Source organism: Diceros bicornis, chromosome 3 (assembly GCF_020826845.1).
Source record: "Diceros bicornis minor isolate mBicDic1 chromosome 3, mDicBic1.mat.cur, whole genome shotgun sequence".
In the NCBI taxonomy this organism is placed as follows: domain Eukaryota; kingdom Metazoa; phylum Chordata; class Mammalia; order Perissodactyla; family Rhinocerotidae; genus Diceros; species Diceros bicornis.
In genome coordinates, this window is record NC_080742.1 from 56,936,680 (window position 1) to 56,954,246 (window position 17,567).

Here is a 17,567-nt window from a genome sequence, read left to right on the forward strand (position 1 = left end):
TCTGGCTGGGCTACAAATTAAATTGACATGAGACCAAATAGCAGGAGAAAATCAAACAAAGTTTTATAACATATACATGGGAAAAACCAAGGAAACTGAGTAACTTGACAAGATGGTGGAGGTTCTCCTCTTAAATAGCATAAGACAAAGGAGGGTGTTGAGGGTGGAGGGAGTCAGCTATGGGAGATTACCAGAAAAGCACAGTAAACAAGGGTAAGGTTATATGCAGATTTAAGGCCTCACCTTCAGCACTGAGAATTTTCTAGAGATGAGGTCATCCCCCCCTTCCCAGTACAGAGAGGGAGATACCTTTACAAATGGAAATTTCCGTTACAAATGTAAATGTTTGGTAAACAGAACTTGGATAAGAATGGGCTTAGCAAGGACCCTCCCAGTCTATGATACCCAGAGTTATCTATGGTGTTGGCCTGTCCTGGGGATGGGCCTCCTATCTTAAATTCTTTTAGGCAGTTTGGGGGAAGGTCAAAGTTTCAGAGAAAATAATCAAGGTAAAGAGATATATTTTGAGATGTCCAATTCTGATCCCCCACATTATAAAGGTGGAGGAGAGAAGTAATAAAAATCTCAAAAACATTCAGCCGTTCATCCATCTATTCATTTTTTTAATTCATTTGTCAAACACTAAATGAGACCACCTATGTGAGTGATGATCTAAGTGCAGGGGACAAGCAGGTCTTTGCCTTCAAGAAGCTTATGTAAGAAAAATGTTGAACCAACGATTACCCCCATATTAAAATTTCAATTATGACCAGTTCTGTGAAGACATATGGGGGTACCTATTCTAGTTGTGGGCCAGGAAATCTTCACATGGGAATGGGCAAATCAGCAGAGACTTAAAGGATGTATAGGAGCTGGTGGAGCAAAGAAGAAAGGAAAGCATCCCAGGAGGCAGAGCAACCCGTGGAAAGGGGCTTTATGCACAGGAGAAACTGAGAGAGGTGGCCAGTGTGGGGCTGGAGTCTGGGGAGCAAGGGGCAGAGCCATGAAATGAGGCTGGAGAGAGGGACACAGGACGAGGTTGTCCAGGATCTTGCAGACTCTGTGAAGTACCTGGATCTCATAGCTAAGTGTGGTAGGAAGGTAATGAGGAAAATGAAGTAGGAAAGAGTCATTATGAGATCTGAATTTTAAACGGCTTTCTCTAGCTACCGTATGGTACCACACTATGTGACGCTACACATATTCTGCAGCTGTTGATGTGCCAAATCTGCCTATATGACATTCATTCATTCCACAAATATTTATTTGGATGATAAGTGCTACATCAATTGTTTTCAAAATGGTGGGTCGAGTCATTAGAGGATTGTGAAATCAATTTAGGGAATTGCCAGCAAATTTTAAACAATGAAATAGAAAAGAATATAAGGTAGAAATATCAGAGGGCATCACATATAAGTAAGTTAGGGTATTATTTCTTTATAAATTAATTTTGTCCAATGAGTTAAGGCAAAAAATGATTGAGATCTGTGTACTGAATATTAAATGATCTAACATGCTTAGCATAGTGCCTGGCGCGTATTATATTTATTGAGTACTTGGCTCAATAAATAAATGGTCTTGATGATGGGTACAGTCCCTTATGTCTCTAATATGTATAAGTTTTAAAAAATAACATGGGTTGGGTGGGCAGTTCTGCTCTGGAGTGGCTTGACGGATCTCTGCAGTTCGCGGGTGGCTCTACTGGGGTTGCTTGGTCTAGGATGGCTTCACTCATGTGTCCTGTGGGGCAATGGCGATGGCCTGACAAAATGTTTCTCATCATCCAGCAGGCTTCTACAAATCACTCACATGGAAGTGTTTGCAGTATTTCCAAGAGAAGCACAAGAGGGGAAGCCCCAAGACATAAGCACTTTTCTTTCTTCTTCTTTTTTTTTTTTTTGGCGAGGAAGATCGGCCCTGAGCTAACATCCATTGCCCATCTTCCTCTTTTTGCCGAGGAAGATTAGCCCTGAGCTAACAACTGGGCCCATCTTCCTCTGTTTTGTATATGGAACGCTGCCACAGCATGGCTTGATGAGCAGTGCTTAGGTCTGTGCCGGGATCCAAACCTGCGAACCCTGGGCCACCAAAGCGGAGCAGGTGAACTTAACCACTAGGCCACTAGGCTGGCCCCATAAGCATTTTTAGAGGTTTTGCTTTCATCATGTTTACTAACATCTCATTGGCCAAAGCAAGTCATAAGCATAAATTCAGATTAAGGGCTGCAAAGTCACATTGCAAAGAAATGTGCAAAGACGGAAAAAAAACTACAGCCATTTTTGTAAACTACCACATTCATTAAGAGGAATTCTGGCACCAGCTGTTGAAAATAAACTTCTCATGCTACAAATGATAAATTATCTTAGGTTTTCCAGCACATAGTATTCTTCATACTATCCCACAGTGTCACTGAAATAGGTTGAATTTGGCTACCACAAACTTTCAGAAGCTTCTCCTGTCACACAGATTTTTTTAAATTAAGCAGATACATTTCTTATAAGGTTGAAATATAAATTAATAAATCATGATAATTTTCATACAGTATTTTACTCTATTATTCTATTATTTTTAAAATGTTTATTCTAATTACAAAGGTAATACATGGCTATTGAATAAATACTAGAAAACATTGAAAATGCAAAGGAAAAATTAAATTGCTCCTGAGTCCCTTTAATGATCACTGTTAATATTTTTGTGAAAATTCCTTCCAGTGTTTTTTGCTTATAAAAATATCAAATGGTATGTTTTTTAGACTTTTTCTCAGCTATATTATGAACTTTTTTCTAGTCAAAATGTTTCAATAATTTGAATTTTAATCGGCAATCCAAGTAATTTCCTTTTTTATTTTTTATAACCAATGTTGTGACAGATTAATATCAATATTAATTAATTAATATTAATAGTATTGATGATTTTCATGAAATTCTTTTTATCTTTAAGAAATGTAATAATTTAGAATTACATTTTCTAGAGGGAATGTAAGTTGATAGTGAAAAACAAGAAATTTATAGCCTAAGCTAAAACCCAGTGAAAAAAGTAAGAACAAAAGTTTCAAGGTTGCTGACTGACTGGGTATTATACCTACAGGGAATGTCAAAGCAAAGATTAAAAAAACACGTGGAAACTGTTCAAATGCCCCAAGATCTCGATGATCTTGGTCTTCTGCCCCGTCTTCCTCTTCAAGATGAATACGTACTGGGCCAGCACCACCCCCGCCACCAGGGCGCACACACTGGCGCTGGCTACCGCGCCCACCCTCGCCACCGCCGTCGGGTCCACCCGCTCCCCGGGTCAGCGGGCCTCCGGAGCGCGCGCCAGCGAAGCGCTGACGCCCGGCTCCCACTGCGCGAGCCCCGCCCCCGCGGAAAGCCCCACCCACGAAGGCAAAGGGGCGGGGACGGGAAGGGGCGGGAGCGGCGTGGCCTGCGGCCCGGGCGAAGTCAGAGGCGGGTCTTCCTCAGAGCCTGGGTCCGAATTGTATTAATTATGTCTCTCTGCTAATGAGGATCAGGCTGTGGTTCATTCCAGCCTCGCCCAGTAGAAATCTGATTCCAACCACGGCCCACTCAGAAAAAGTCCTCCGCCTTCTACTGTCCTCAGCCACTCTGGACTACAGCCCCCAGAAGGCATCGGGGCTCAGCCATCTGACTTGCGCAGTAGCGTTCGTTGTAAAGTGCTATGACAACAGGGCGAAGATGGCTTGGACTTAGGCGGGAGTGGGGAGGTGTCCCTTCCGCCGCTGCTGTCCTTTTTCTGCTACATCTCTCACTGCCTCCTTCATCATTTCCTCCTATTTGTGAGCAGCAGGACTTGCCGTTGTTCTCGCCTGCCTGGTCTTTTCCGAGAGATTGATACCGTTTCCCCTGCTTGCCTCCGGGAGTGACGAGAGGGATGCAGGGGAACTCCTCAGGGGGATCGCTCCGACTCTGTGGAGCTGGTGGTGCTACCTGGTGAGGCTCTGTCTTTGCCTGGGATGTGGAACAAGTTGGAGCAGGAGAACAAGAGAGAGTAGTGAAGCTTAAGGGTTGCTTTTCTCTCCACCCTCTGTTCTTGCTCTCGTCGTTCCAGCCCTGGGACCCTGGCAGGTTCTTAAAGGGAAATCTGTGGAAAGAGAGTTCGAAGAAAGGTGGGGTAGGACCACCTAATTCGGCAACAGGTAAGTAAGTATGTCTGAAATTAAACACCAGGTGCACGAATGCCCTTTCGGTGGTTTATTTTGTGGGCAAGATTGATCTTCTGATGCCATGTAATAGTTTTGAGGATATAGGGTGTTAGGTTTCTTAGTAAGGATGTTTGCATTAAAAACAAAACAAAACAAAACAAAACACAACTACCGGCATAATGTGTGTGAGATCCTGTGAACATTTTCGAGAAAGGATGCTAAGAATTTTTATAGATTCCATTTAGGAATGTCACGTGGTGCAAGAGCATCTTCCTCCTGTGATGCTTCAACCAGTCTTGTGAGCAAATGGTCCAAGCAGTTCTCAGCCTATGACTGAAGTAGGATGCATGTGCTAATACCCTCTAATTCCTTCTTGCAATAGGATTAGTGCTTCTCTCTTTACATTGCAGACCACAGCAGTTTAGATGAACTGAGCTGATTTTATCAGCATCTCCTTTCCCCAGTCAAGTCCTGCATTTGACTTCAGTTTCCTTGAGAAATTCATAGTTTTTTGGCCATCTCACTTTTATTTTAAAAATGAAACCGTATCACACACATACACAACTTGAAGATGCTGGGAAGAGAACTATGGGTCCTAACTAAAGTCTGCCAGCATTCAGGGAGGGAGAGATTTTCTAACTTGTTAGAAATATGTAAAGAGAGTAATTGCTTAGATTTTTTTGTTTTTGGTAAATAGACTGAACCATTATTTAGAAGAATTTTAAAAAAGAAACTTTTAAAAAATTTTGTAAATAATTTACAAGTTATTTATTAGAGTTTAAGGAATTTTTCATTTTGTGTAATTATGTGTAATTGTTGTCCTTAAATTACAACTATACACTTATGTTTATGATACAACTTCTTGATGGAAACATTCATTGAAGGGAAAAAAATCCAATATCAATAGTGTATAGTAATTTTTAAAGTTTTACACCCTTTGATGTGTGTAGCAAGTCTTATCCCTCAGAATAAAGACTTGCAAATATTTATCAAAAATTATTGAAACACATGAAGTTGTTATAAAACATTCCTGCCGTTCTTCTAGTCATCCTTCCAAATTGTAGGACTAGGCCAATGAGGTGTTAAAACATCTGCGTCTTAAATGAAAACTAAATCTGAGTAAACTTAGTCTGGAAGATAACATGTACATAAGTAAGTATTAAAAACAAAAAAGAAAGTGTCAAGTGATAGGTGCGGGGCCGGCCCGTGGCTTAGCGGTTAAGTGCGGGCGCTCTGCTACTGGCGGCCCGGGTTCTGAACCCTGGGCGCACCCCGACTCACCGCTTCTCCAGCCATGCTGAGGCCGCGTCCCACATACAGCAACTAGAAGGATGTGCAGCTATGACATACAGCTATCTACTGGGGCTTTGGGGCAAAAATAAATAAATAAAATTATTAAAAAAAAAAGTGATAAGTGCGGAAGAGAATTTCTGGAGCTTAGGGAATAAAGAGATTATCTCCTATTTATTATTCTAATAAGGCATAAGAAATCAATCTTTTATGGCTATTTATAGGTATGCACCTGTTAAAACCTTCAAATTATTATTTTCTAATTATCCTTTAACAATTTACTTAAACGTGTGAAGTAGTTTCCTCTAGTTTGAACTTGCAATGATTAGAATTAATATTAACAGAGTTATAGCTATTTAGCCTTTGTGGGTGGCTGTACTTGTTTAGGGTTCTGGAGTCGACAGCCTGGTTTTGGGTGCTATTTTTTTTTTTTTTTTTTGTGAGGAAGATCAGCCCTGAGCTAACATCCATGCTAATCCTCCTCTTTTTGCTGAGGAAGACAGGCTCTGAGCTAACATCTATTGCCAATCCTCCACCTTTTTTTTTTTTTCCCCAAGGCCCCAGTAGATAGTTGTATGTCATAGTTGCACATCCTTCTAGTTGCTGTACGTGGGACGCGGCCTCAGCACAGCCGGAGAAGCGGTGTGTCGGTGTGCACCTGGGATCCGAACCCAGGCCGCCAGTAGCGGAGTGTGCGCACTTAACCGCTAAGCCACGGGGCCGGCCCTGGGTGCTACTTCTTTTTTCTTGGTGAGGAAGATCAGCCCTGAGCTAACATCCAATGCCAATCATCCTCTTTTTCCTGAGGAAGACTGGCCCTGGGCTAACATCTGTGCCCATCTTCCTCTGCTTTATATGGGATGCCACCACAGCATGTCTTGACAAGTGGTGCATCCGTGTGCGCCCGGGATCCAAACCTGCAAACCTTGGGCTCCCGCCGCAGCGGAGCGTGCACACTTAAGTGCTACACCACTGGCCGGCCCCTGGGTGCTACTTCTACCACTTACTAGTTGTAACCATTTGGGCAGGTTTCTTAACCTCTCTGTATTCAGGGATGCCTGATGAATAGTACCTATGATTTGCTCTGTAGTTCTGTTATGAAGATTAAAATAGAATACTTGCAAAGCACTTGGAACACTGCCTGGGACTTAATAAATGGTTAGTAAATGTTAGCTATTATTTTCATTTCTAGTAAAGGGAGATGATAGCCATTGAAAAACTGATTTTTGTTTTTCATTTACTTAAAAACAGAGAATCACTGAGGAGCTGGAAATCAACATTGAATGAAGAGTGGATAAAATGAAAATTCTTGTTTTAATTCAAGACATTTAACTAAACCAAATAGAATATCGATTAATACGTATTTAGTTTTTTGTTATTTGGAATACTTTTTATTTGTTTTTGTAACAGAAAAGCCAGGTTTCATGACTGAAAAATGCCCTATTTCTATTGTTCCTTACCTTCCTTCTTCCTAACCTGCTAGTAACTGGTCTCCCCCAACCGACTGCTTACCTTAATATCTTAGAGGCAAGGCCTATTATTTTTCTGAACTTGGAAAATGAATTAGCATTTTATTTAACTCTTAATTTATGGTTAATTTTTCTTTCTCTCAATGGGGTGACATGTCCTTCCAGGAGAAAGGGTAGAATTTATTTTGCTAACCTTCTGAATTTAATTTGCTAACTTACTGTTCTTCTGGTAGGGTGGTAAATGTGGCCAAAATACAAGAGTATCCTACTTTAAAAAAAAAGTGAAACTTTATTTTATTCTTTTTTATTATGGGAAATTTTAAACATAAACAGAAGCATAAGGAATAGTAAAACAATGCCCCATGTATCCATCACCATTTACTCTTAAAAAAAATAAAAGCTTTATTGAAATATGTCACATATCATACAATTTACCCATTTAATGTGTACAGTTCAATTATTTTTCATATATTCACAGATATATGCAACCATCAGTTGCACCACAGCCAATTTTAGAATATTTTCATTACCTCTGTCCATAACTCTCCTGTCTTTTCCTCCCCACCAGACCTAAGCAACTGCTAATTTACTTTCTATCTTTATGGATTTCCCTATTCTGTACATTTTATGTAAATGGAATCATGAAATATGTAGTTGTTTGTGATTGTCTTCTTTCTCTTAGCATAATGTTTTCAAGGTTCATCCATGTTGTAGCATATATCAGTACTTCATTCCTTTTTATTGCTGAATAATATTCATTTTGTGAATGTGCCACATTTGTTTATATTTTCATAAGTTGATAGACATTTGGGTCATTTCCACCTTTTAGATATTATGAATAATGCTACTATAAACATTCATGTATAAATTTTTATGTGGACATATGTTTTCATTTCTCTTGGGTAGATACCTTGGAGTGGAATTGCTAGATCATATGATCACTCTATGTTTAAGTGTTTGAGGAACTCCCACATCATTTTCCAAAGTGGTTGCACCATTTTACATTCCCACCAGCAGTGTATGAGTGTTCTGATTTCTCCACATCTTTGCCAAAACTTGTTTCTGTCTGACTTTTTTTTTGCTGAGGGAGAGTCATCCTGTGCTAACATCTGTTGCCAGTCTTCCTCTATTTTGTATGTGAGCCGCCATCACAGCATGGGCACTGAGATGAGTGGTGTAGGTCTACTCCCAGGAACCAAACCCCAGGCCGCAGAAGCAGAGCCTGCCAAACTTAACCACTAGGCCACTGGGGCTGGCCCTCTATTTGACTTTTGATTCTAGCCATCATAGTGGGTGCAAAGTGGTATCTCATTGTAGTTTTGATTTGCATTTCCCTGATGACTAATGATGCTGAGCGTCTTTTCATGTGCTTATTGGCCATTTGTATATCTTACTTGGAGAAATATATATTCAGATCCTTTGCTCCTTTTTTAATTATCTTTTTATTATTGAGTCATAAGAGTACTCTGTATATTATGGATACAAATCCCTTACCAGAGAAATGATTTGCTAATATTTTCTCCCATTATATGGGTCATCTTTTCACTTTCCTATTTGTGTCCTTTGAAGCATAAAAGTTTTAAATTTTGACGAAGTCCACTTTATCTATTTTTTCTTTTGTTACTCATGCTTTTGGGGTCAAATTTAATAATTTATTGCCAAATCTGATGTCATGAAGATTTACTCTTCAGTTTTCTTCTAAGAATTCTTCTAAGAATTTCTTATAAAAGTTTTATAGTTTTAGCTATACATTAGCTTAACAGCACTGGTGGTCTAGTGGTAAAGATTCGGTGCTCTCATTGCCCCAAATTCATTTCCTGGTCAGGGGACCACACCATCTGTCTGTCGGTTGCGGCTGCGTGTTACTATGATGCTGAAAGCTATGTCACCGATATTTCAAATACTAGCAGGGTCACCCATGGTGGACTGGTTTCAGTAGAGCTTCCAGACTAAGGCAGACTAGGAAGAAGGACCTGGCCACCCACTTCTGAAAAATTGACCATGAAAACCCTATGAATAGCAGTGGAGCATTGTCTGATATAGCACCGGAAGTTAAGAGGATAGTGCAAAAAAGACCAAGCAGGGTTCCACTCTGCTGTACACAGGGTCACTAGGCTCGAAGGCACTAATAACAACAAATACATTAGCTTACAATAGGTCTTTGATCCATTTTGAGTTAATTTTTTTATATGGTTTGAGGTAAGGGTCCAACTTCATTTTGCACGTGGCTGTCCAATTGTCCTAGAATCATTTGTTGCAATTCCCCATTGAATGGGCTTAGCATCGTTGTCAAAATCAGTTGACCATAGATGTTTGTGTTTATTTTTGGACTCTCAATCCTTTTCCATTTCTCTATATGTCTATCCTTATGCCAGTGCCATACTGTCCTGATTACTGTTGCTTTGTAGTAAATTTTGAAATTGGGAAGTGTGAGTCCTCCAACTTTGTTCTTCTTTTTTAGGATTGTTTTGGCTATTCTGAGTCCCTGGCAATTCTGTGTGAATTTCAGATTAAGTTTGTCAATTTGTACAAAGAAGCCATATGGGAATTTGATAGGGATTGCATTCAATCTGTAGATCAATTTGGGAAGTATTGCCATCTTAACAATGTTGAGACTTCCGATCCATGAACATGAGATGTTTTCCCATTTATTTAGATTTTCTTTGATTTCTTTTGACTATGTTTTATAGTTTTCAGAGTATATGTTTTACACTTATTTTGTTAAATTTATTCCTAAGTATTTTATTCTTTTGGATGCTATTGTAAGTACAAATGTTTTCTTAATTTCATTTTTGGATTGTTCATTGCAAATGTATAGAAATGCAATTGGTTTTTGTATATTGATCTTGTATCCTTCAACCTTGCTGAACTTGTTTATTAGCTCTAATAATTTTTTACTGAATTCCTTAGGATTTCTTTTTTTTTTTTTTTGTGGGGAAGATCAGCCCTGAGCTAACATCCATGCCAATCCTCCTCTTTTTTTTTTTGCTGAGGAAGACTGGCCCTGGGCTAACATCTGTGCCTATCTTCCTCCACTTTATATGGGATGCCGCCACAGCATGGCCTGACAAGCAGTGAGTCGGTGTGTGCCCGAGATCTGAACCCGGGCCGCCAGCAGCGGAGCGCGCGCACTTAACTGCTATGCCACTGGGCTGGCCCTCCTTAGGATTTCTATATACAAGATCATGTCATCTGTGAGTAAAGATAGTTTTACTTTTTTGTGTGTGTGAGGAAGACTGGCTCTGTGCTAACATCCATTGCCAATCCTCCTCTTTTTGCTGAGGAAGATTAGGCCTGAGCTAACATCTGTGCCCATCTTCCTCTGTTTTGTATGTGGGGTACCGCCACAGCATGGCTTGATGAGTGGTGAGTAGGTTTGTGCCCAGGATCCGAACCTGCGAACCCCGGGCCGATGAAGCAGAGTGCGCGAACTAAACCGCTATTCCACTGGCCAGCCCCAAGATAGTTTTACTTTTTCGTTTCCAATCTGGAAGGCTTTAATTTCTTCTTCTTACCTAATTGCCTGAGCTACAACCTCCAGCACAATGTCAAATAGAAGTGGTAAATGCAGACATCCTACTCTTGTGTTTGATCTTAGAGAGAAAGCATCCAGTTGTTTACCATTAAGTGTGATATAGCTGTGGGTTTTCCGTAGATGTCTTTTATCAGTTTGAGGAAGTTCCCTTCTACTCCTAGTGTGTTGAGTGTTTTTATAATGAAAAAGGGTTTGATTTTGTCAAATGCTTTTTCAGGTGTTTTTTTTTTTTTTTTTTTTTTTTTTTGTGTGTGAGGAAGATCAACCCTGAGCTAACATCCATGCCAATCCTCCTCTTTTTGCTGAGGAAGACTGGCCTTGGGCTAACATCTGTGCCCATCTTCCTCCACTTTATATGGGATGCCGTCACAGCATGGCCTGACAAGTGGTGCATCAGTGTGCGCCCGGGATCTGAACCCAGGCCACCAGCAGTGGAGTGCGCACACTTAACTGCTACACCATGAGGCCGGCCCAATCAGGTCGTTTTTAATTTTGATTTTATTGATATGGTGTATTACCTTAATTCATTTTTGGATGTTAAAATAACCTTGCATTCTTGGGGTAAATCCCACTTGGTCCTGGTGTATAATTCTTTTTATATCTTGCTTGATTTGTTTTGCTAGTGTTTTGTTGAGGATTTTTGCATCCATATTCATAAGAGATATTGGTCTGGTTTTCTTTTCTTATTTTTGTCTAGTTTTGTTATCAATATAATACCAAATATCACATAGAATGAGTTGGGAAGTATTCCTTCATTTTTTGTTTTTTTAAAGCAGTTTGTGAAGAATTGGTATTAATTTTTTTTTTTAAATGTTTGGTAGAATTCACCTTCTGGGCCTGGTCTTTACTTTGTGGGTAGATTTTTGATTATTAATTCAATCTCTTGACTTATTATAGTTCTATTTAGATTTTCTCTTTCTTCTTTAGTCAGCAACAGATAGCTGGGAGCAGGATGAATAATGCTGATGTGCTGCCCCTCCTGGGAAGATAGTTCTCTGACTGGGAGCTGTGGGAAGAGGGTGCCCCTATTCTTGGCTGTACTAGTCTGGAGTGGAGTTTCCATCTTGCTGAGCCAGGAATGGGGAGAGAAGGAGTGAATCTTGGTTTAAATACTACAGACTCTTACTGTTCTTATTGAGTTTTAGTAGATTTTTAATGTTTCTTTATTTGCCGTGTGCTCTTAGGAAAATTTTCAGAGACTTTAAATGGTTGTTTTTAAAAATAATTTTCACCAGTTTCACTGGAGAGTGAGTCTGTGGAGTTTCTCAAATGTCCTGCCAAAAGTGGAATCCTCTGAAACTTTAAATTGCATAGCATAATGGTTATGGGACAAATACTTATGTTATCAAAAGATTTGGTCAGAGTTCCATTAGATATCGAGGTTCTCTAGTGTCTGTAAGACTATTTAAGAGTAAGTAAAAAAGTGATTATATACAAGCTTCTTAGGAATGTAGGGGAGCAGAATTTGCCACCTCAAGATGTGTCTTTTTTGGCATAAGGATTATTTTTGGCTGGTTATTTTTTAAAAAACAGCAGACATGGGAAAAGCTCTGAAAACCAAGTAGAAGTTACCCTTTGTAAGAAACATTTACATTTGTGAGGGAAATCTCCATTTGTAAATATATCTCCCTCTCTGTACCAGGAAGAGGGGGATGACCTTATCTCTAGAAACTCTTATCAGTGCAGAAGGCAAGGACTTAAATCTGAATAATAACCTTACTCTTTTTTACTGTGCTTTTTCTGGTAATCTCCCATAACTGACTCCCCCTCCCCCAATGTCCTCCATTGTCTTTAGCTGAAGATGGTATTTAAGGTGGCTACCTCAGCCATTCTGGTGAGTTGCTCAGTTTTCCTGTGTTCCTCCCATGTATACATTTTATAAAGCTTTGTTTGATTTTCTCCTGTTATTCTGTCTCATGTCAATTTAATTCTTAGGCTAGCCAGAAGGACCTAGAGTGAGGAGAGGAATTGCCTTCCTCCCCTACAGGAACAACACTGCTATGTGCAAAGAGAAATTTTTTGTAGGTATGCTTTATTTGTTTGAGCCAAAGGGATATCCAGCAACCTTAAATTGTTTAGACTTGCTATCAAATCCATCTTTGATGCCAAAGTGGAAAGGAATTCCCTTTTGAAATCTATTGTCCTAAGTTGTCATTTTAAAATTCACCAATTTTTAGAAAAATAAATTAATGGTATGCCAGTGTTGGGGAAGAGGGAGAATCACCCTCCGCTCTTTCCTTTAAGGTTCTTATGGCTGGCCAAATAATTAAAAGACAGGTTAGCAGGAGAAAATAATACCAAGTTTAATAACATGTATACATGGGAGAAACCAGGGAAACTGAGTTTCTCAACACAATGACAGAGATTCTCATCTTAAATACCATCTTCAGCTAAAGACAAAGGAAGATGTTGGGGGTGGGGAGGGAAACAGAAGGGAGACAGAAATTACAGTAATCAAGGGTATGCAGATTTAAGTCCTCTCCTTCCGTTCTGATGAGTTTCCACAGATAAGGCCATCCCCCCCCTTCCCAATACAGAGAGGGAGATACCTTTACAAATGGAGATTTCCCTTATAAATGTAATGTTTGTCTGGCAACTCTTTGCAGGGCCACCTAGAGAATGTGGCCTGAGAGAGACAGAATTTTTGATAAGATGGGCTTGTTGGTGCCTTTCCTATTGTAACATCTATTTTACATTATATTACAGCCATCATCTGATAGTGGCTCCTTCCTGAAACAGGTCTTCTATGTTAAATTCTTTCGGCAGTTTGGGGGAGGTCAAATGTCCGTCAGAGAAAATAATTGAGGTAAAGAGACATATTTCAGGGTGGCCAATTTTGATCTCCCACAGCAACATAGCACAGATGAGCGTTCATGGTTTTTTAATTCTTGGGAATGGGCTATGCTACTTCCTCTGCTTCTGACTTTGAAATTGGAGAGAGAGGCACTTGGGAAACACATACTGGCTACTGACCATCAGCCCAAATTGTTGGTTTTCTTATTGTTTATTAAGTTTTTAAAAGATGTAAGTCCTTATTGTTCAATAAATTATTGTCCACAATTGTACACAATACCACCTGGGACATGGGGGAACCAATATGCAGGATTTTGATGTAGTGGAGTTTATGCAATTTTGCTATGCATTACCTTATGTTTTGTCCTGGTATGAAATTCATTTGATCTGAAATAATTAAGGTAGCTGTGGTAGTCTAAGGAAGAGCCATTTTTTTGTACCTAGGTTTAAAATTAGCCCCCTCCTCCCTTTAAAAATTAAAACAAAGCAAAACAAAAAAAATCCCTTTACTGACTCATGCTTTTTCAATTTTTTGGATATTAAATGCAGGCAGTGGCAGTTTAACAAGACAAGGATCTAGAGACCAGGGTATGCAGAAGCAAGTTTTTGCCATTAGCTGTGTGATTTAGGGAAGTCATAGAACCTTTCTGGGCCTCTCCTACAGAATGAGAGGACCAGCTGATTGATGAGTACCTTCTAGCTATTAAAACTCTTTGATTTGAAAAATAAGTCTCTTTTTCAAGCTTTGAAAAGGTAACTGGTGGTAGAGGTCCCAAGAAAAAGGAAGGGGGAGGGTAGAGCCATGCTTTAAGAAAACATCCACTTAGGCTATCAGGTATCAGTCCAACCAGTGCTTTTCAAACTTTCAGGTGCATCTGAATCACCTGGGAATGTTGTTTGGGGCCGGGCCGAGATTCTGCATTTCTTTCTTTTTTTGTGAGGAAGATCAGCCCTGTGCTAACATCTGCCAGTCCTCCTAGTTTTTTTTTTTTTTTTTTTTTTTTTTTTGCTGAGGAAGACTGGCCCTGGGCTAACATCTGTGCCCATCTTCCTCCACTTTATATGGGACACCGCCACAGCATGGCTTGCCAAGAGGTGCAGTGGTGCGCGCCCGGGATCTGAACTGGCGAACCTTGGGCCACCGCAGCGGAGCACGTGCACTTAACCACTTGCGCCACTGGCATGCCCCGAGATTCTGCATTTTTAACAAGCTCTTGGGTGATGTTGATGCTGCATGTCCAGGGACTACACTTTGGGTAGCAAGGAGCTAAACAATCTAGGAAAGGAGGGCTTTCAGGAGCTAATGAAGTGGTGGGTGACTAGGGAGAAATTGATAGAGTGGGAGGAAGAGGAAGAAACTAAAAGTTGCCTGTGTTCTTTTTCAGTTTTATGATGGAAGTCCGTGAGAAGTTAGTGCTTGAGGTAGAACATTTCCATTTACAGAAAATGTTCTAGAGTTAGCTTTTCATATTGGAGGTTTTTTTCCCCCTTTATTCTAGCAAGCTGAAAAAATTTGTTCACTAACAAAGGTTTTTTTTTCCTTTTCTGAGGAAAATTCACCCTGAGCTAACATCTGTTGCCAATCTTCCTCTTTTTTTTTCAGAGGAAGATTAGCCCAGAGCTAACATCTGTGCCAGTCTTCCTCTACTTTATATACGGGACACCACCACAGCATAGCTGGTGAATGGAGTAAGTCCGCACCCGGGATCCGAACCTGCGAACCCGGGCCTCCGAAGTGGAGCAGGTGGAACTTTAACCATTTGGCCGTGCAGCCGGGCTCCAATAAAGGTTTTTAAGGTGATTTTCACATATTAGCTATTTTCACCTGGTTCAGTCATGTGTGTTTATATTTAAACTGTAGCTATGTCTCTGGTGGTCACTTATATAAGCATTTTGATTTTTTAATATATCATTCAATAGAATTGATGGAAAAAACTCTTTTCTTTCACCATTGGTTGAGTGTTTAATATGTTCTCTAGGCAGGCCCCATGAAGTTTTCTCTTCTGTCTGCATGAGATGAAAGAGACCCCTTTGGCTGTTAAGCAGATCTTCCCATCCGATTTTCTCTCCTCATGACCCCTTTTGAACTGGCTGATGCAAAATGTGTGCAAAAGATCACTTACTTGTTGGTTAACCTATTGATTTCTGTGCTTGGGTATGTCTCCAGATGGAGCTTGTGCCCCCAAGTCTTCATTCTTTATGATGTGTCAGGAGCATTTCATATAGCTGGTCACTCTCTTTTTCTAAATACACTTTTTTTCACTTCCTTCCAGATAGCTCATTCCTGGTTTTCCTTTGATTCCATTGGATGGCCTTGTTCAGTTTTCTGGCAGACTCTTCTTCTCCCTGACCTCTGACCCCAGAGCCCAGTCCTTCTACCTTGGAAGCTTTGCCTGGTTTCCTCCAAACTCCCCCACCAAGCACCTTTTCCCTTTCCTGATTATGCTTTGTATCCTTTCACTCTGATAAATTGTAGCTACGATGGTGACTATATACTGAGTGCTGTGAGTCCTCCTAGTGAATCATCCAATGGTATTGAATTTGCATAATAGTCTGCTCTGGGCTGGAAGAGAATGAAATCTCTTCATCCTGGTAGTCCAAGAGTATGGCGTATTATAATTTTCCAAGGTACCTGGAGTACATAATGAGAACATATGGCATTTATTACATCCTGTTACTTCCTTCTCAAATAAAAAAATCCAATAAAACTATAGTAAAAGTTTTTAATACATTTTTTGAATACTTGCTGTGAGATTTAAAGTTTAATCATCTGGCAATTGGTATGGTTATACAGTGCCATTAGTAATAATGAGTGATGCAGAGGTTTTTCAGAAACCTTCCCACATATGTTAAAACTCATTATAAGTTTATTTACCTGCTGTGTATTTTTCCTTCACTTCCATCAACACCTTGCCTTTATCTGGCTAATTTCTTATTTAACATAAAGAGAGAGCCTTGGATGTAGTTTTCTTTCTTTCTTTTTTTTTTTCCCCCTTGTTTGTTTCTTTAAACTTGTCATTTTGAAATAATTTTATACTCACATAAAAGTTGCAAAAATAGTGGTTTCCCAGTGATAACTGTACAATTATCAAAACCATTAAATTGACAACACTATTGCTAAACTGTAGATCTTATTTTGATTTCACCAGGTTTTACATTATATCCACTTTTCTTTTTGGATTACAGTTCTAAGAAATTAAAATTTATCCTGTGAAACCACCACCAAAGTCAGATTACAGAACATTTTCATCATCCCAAAGATATTCCCTTGTACTGGCCCCTTAAAGTCACACCCTTCCCTAACCCTGGCAACCATTTATCTGTTCCCCATCAGTTTAATTTTGTCATTTTGAAAATGTTATGGAAATGGAATTATTTAATATGTGACTTTTGGGAATGGGTGTTTTTTTCACTCAGCATAATGCCCGTGAGATCCATCCAAGTTGTTGTTAATTCATTTTTAAAATTGTTGAGTTTTATTCTATGGTATGGATGTACCATAGTTTGTTTAACCATTCACACATTGAAGGACTTTTGGTTCTTTTCTTCAATGTAGGTTTTTAAAAAAATCATAAGGGGCCAGCCCTGTGGCATAGCGGTTAAGTGCGTGCGCTCTGCTGCTGGAGGCCCGGGTTCAGATCCCGTGCATGCACTGACACACCGCTTGTCAGGCCATGCTGTGGTGGTGTCCCACATAAAGTGGAGGAAGATGGGCACACATGTTAGCTCAGGGCCAGTCTTCCCCAGCAAAAAAGAGGAGGATTGGCATGGATGTTAGCTCAGGGCTGATCTTCCTCACACACACACAAAAAATCATAAAAAGAGCAAAAACCACAGCAATGGCTAATGTTTATTGAATGCTTATTATGTGCCAAGTATTGTGCTAATACTATTGTATTCCTTTTTTTTTAAACTAAAAGTTTTTATTTTTAATTCTGGTAAAATATACATAATGTAAAATTTACCATCATAACCATTTTTAAGTGTAAAGTTCTGTAGTGTTAAGGACATTCACATTTTTGTGCAACCAGTCTCCAAACACTTCATCTTGCAAAACTGAAACTCTATATCTCTTAAACAAAAACTCCCCATTTCCCACTCACCCCAACCCTGGCAGCCGCCATTCTACTCTTTGTCTATGAATTGATTACTCTAAGTACCTCATATAAGTGGAATCATGTAGTATTTGTCTTTTTGTGACCAGCTTATTTCACTTAGCATAATGTCCTCAAGGTTCATCCATGTTGTAGCATGTGTCAGAGTTTCCTTCCTTTCAAAGGCTGATAATATTCTATTGTATGTATATACCACATTTTGT

General features: G+C 39.7%; 1 protein-coding gene across 2 annotated transcripts in view; it reads left to right on the forward strand.

Moving 5' to 3' along the window:
• The first annotated feature begins 3,540 nt into the window (after nucleotides 1-3,540).
• BBS9 (Bardet-Biedl syndrome 9) overlaps nucleotides 3,541-17,567 on the forward strand; it is a 433,858-nt gene continuing 419,831 nt past the window's right edge. For both annotated transcript variants that reach the window (XM_058528025.1, XM_058528034.1), the window contains exon 1: nucleotides 3,541-4,156. The gene's annotated coding sequence lies outside the window, so the exon portion shown is untranslated. The remainder of the gene's footprint in view (nucleotides 4,157-17,567) is intronic.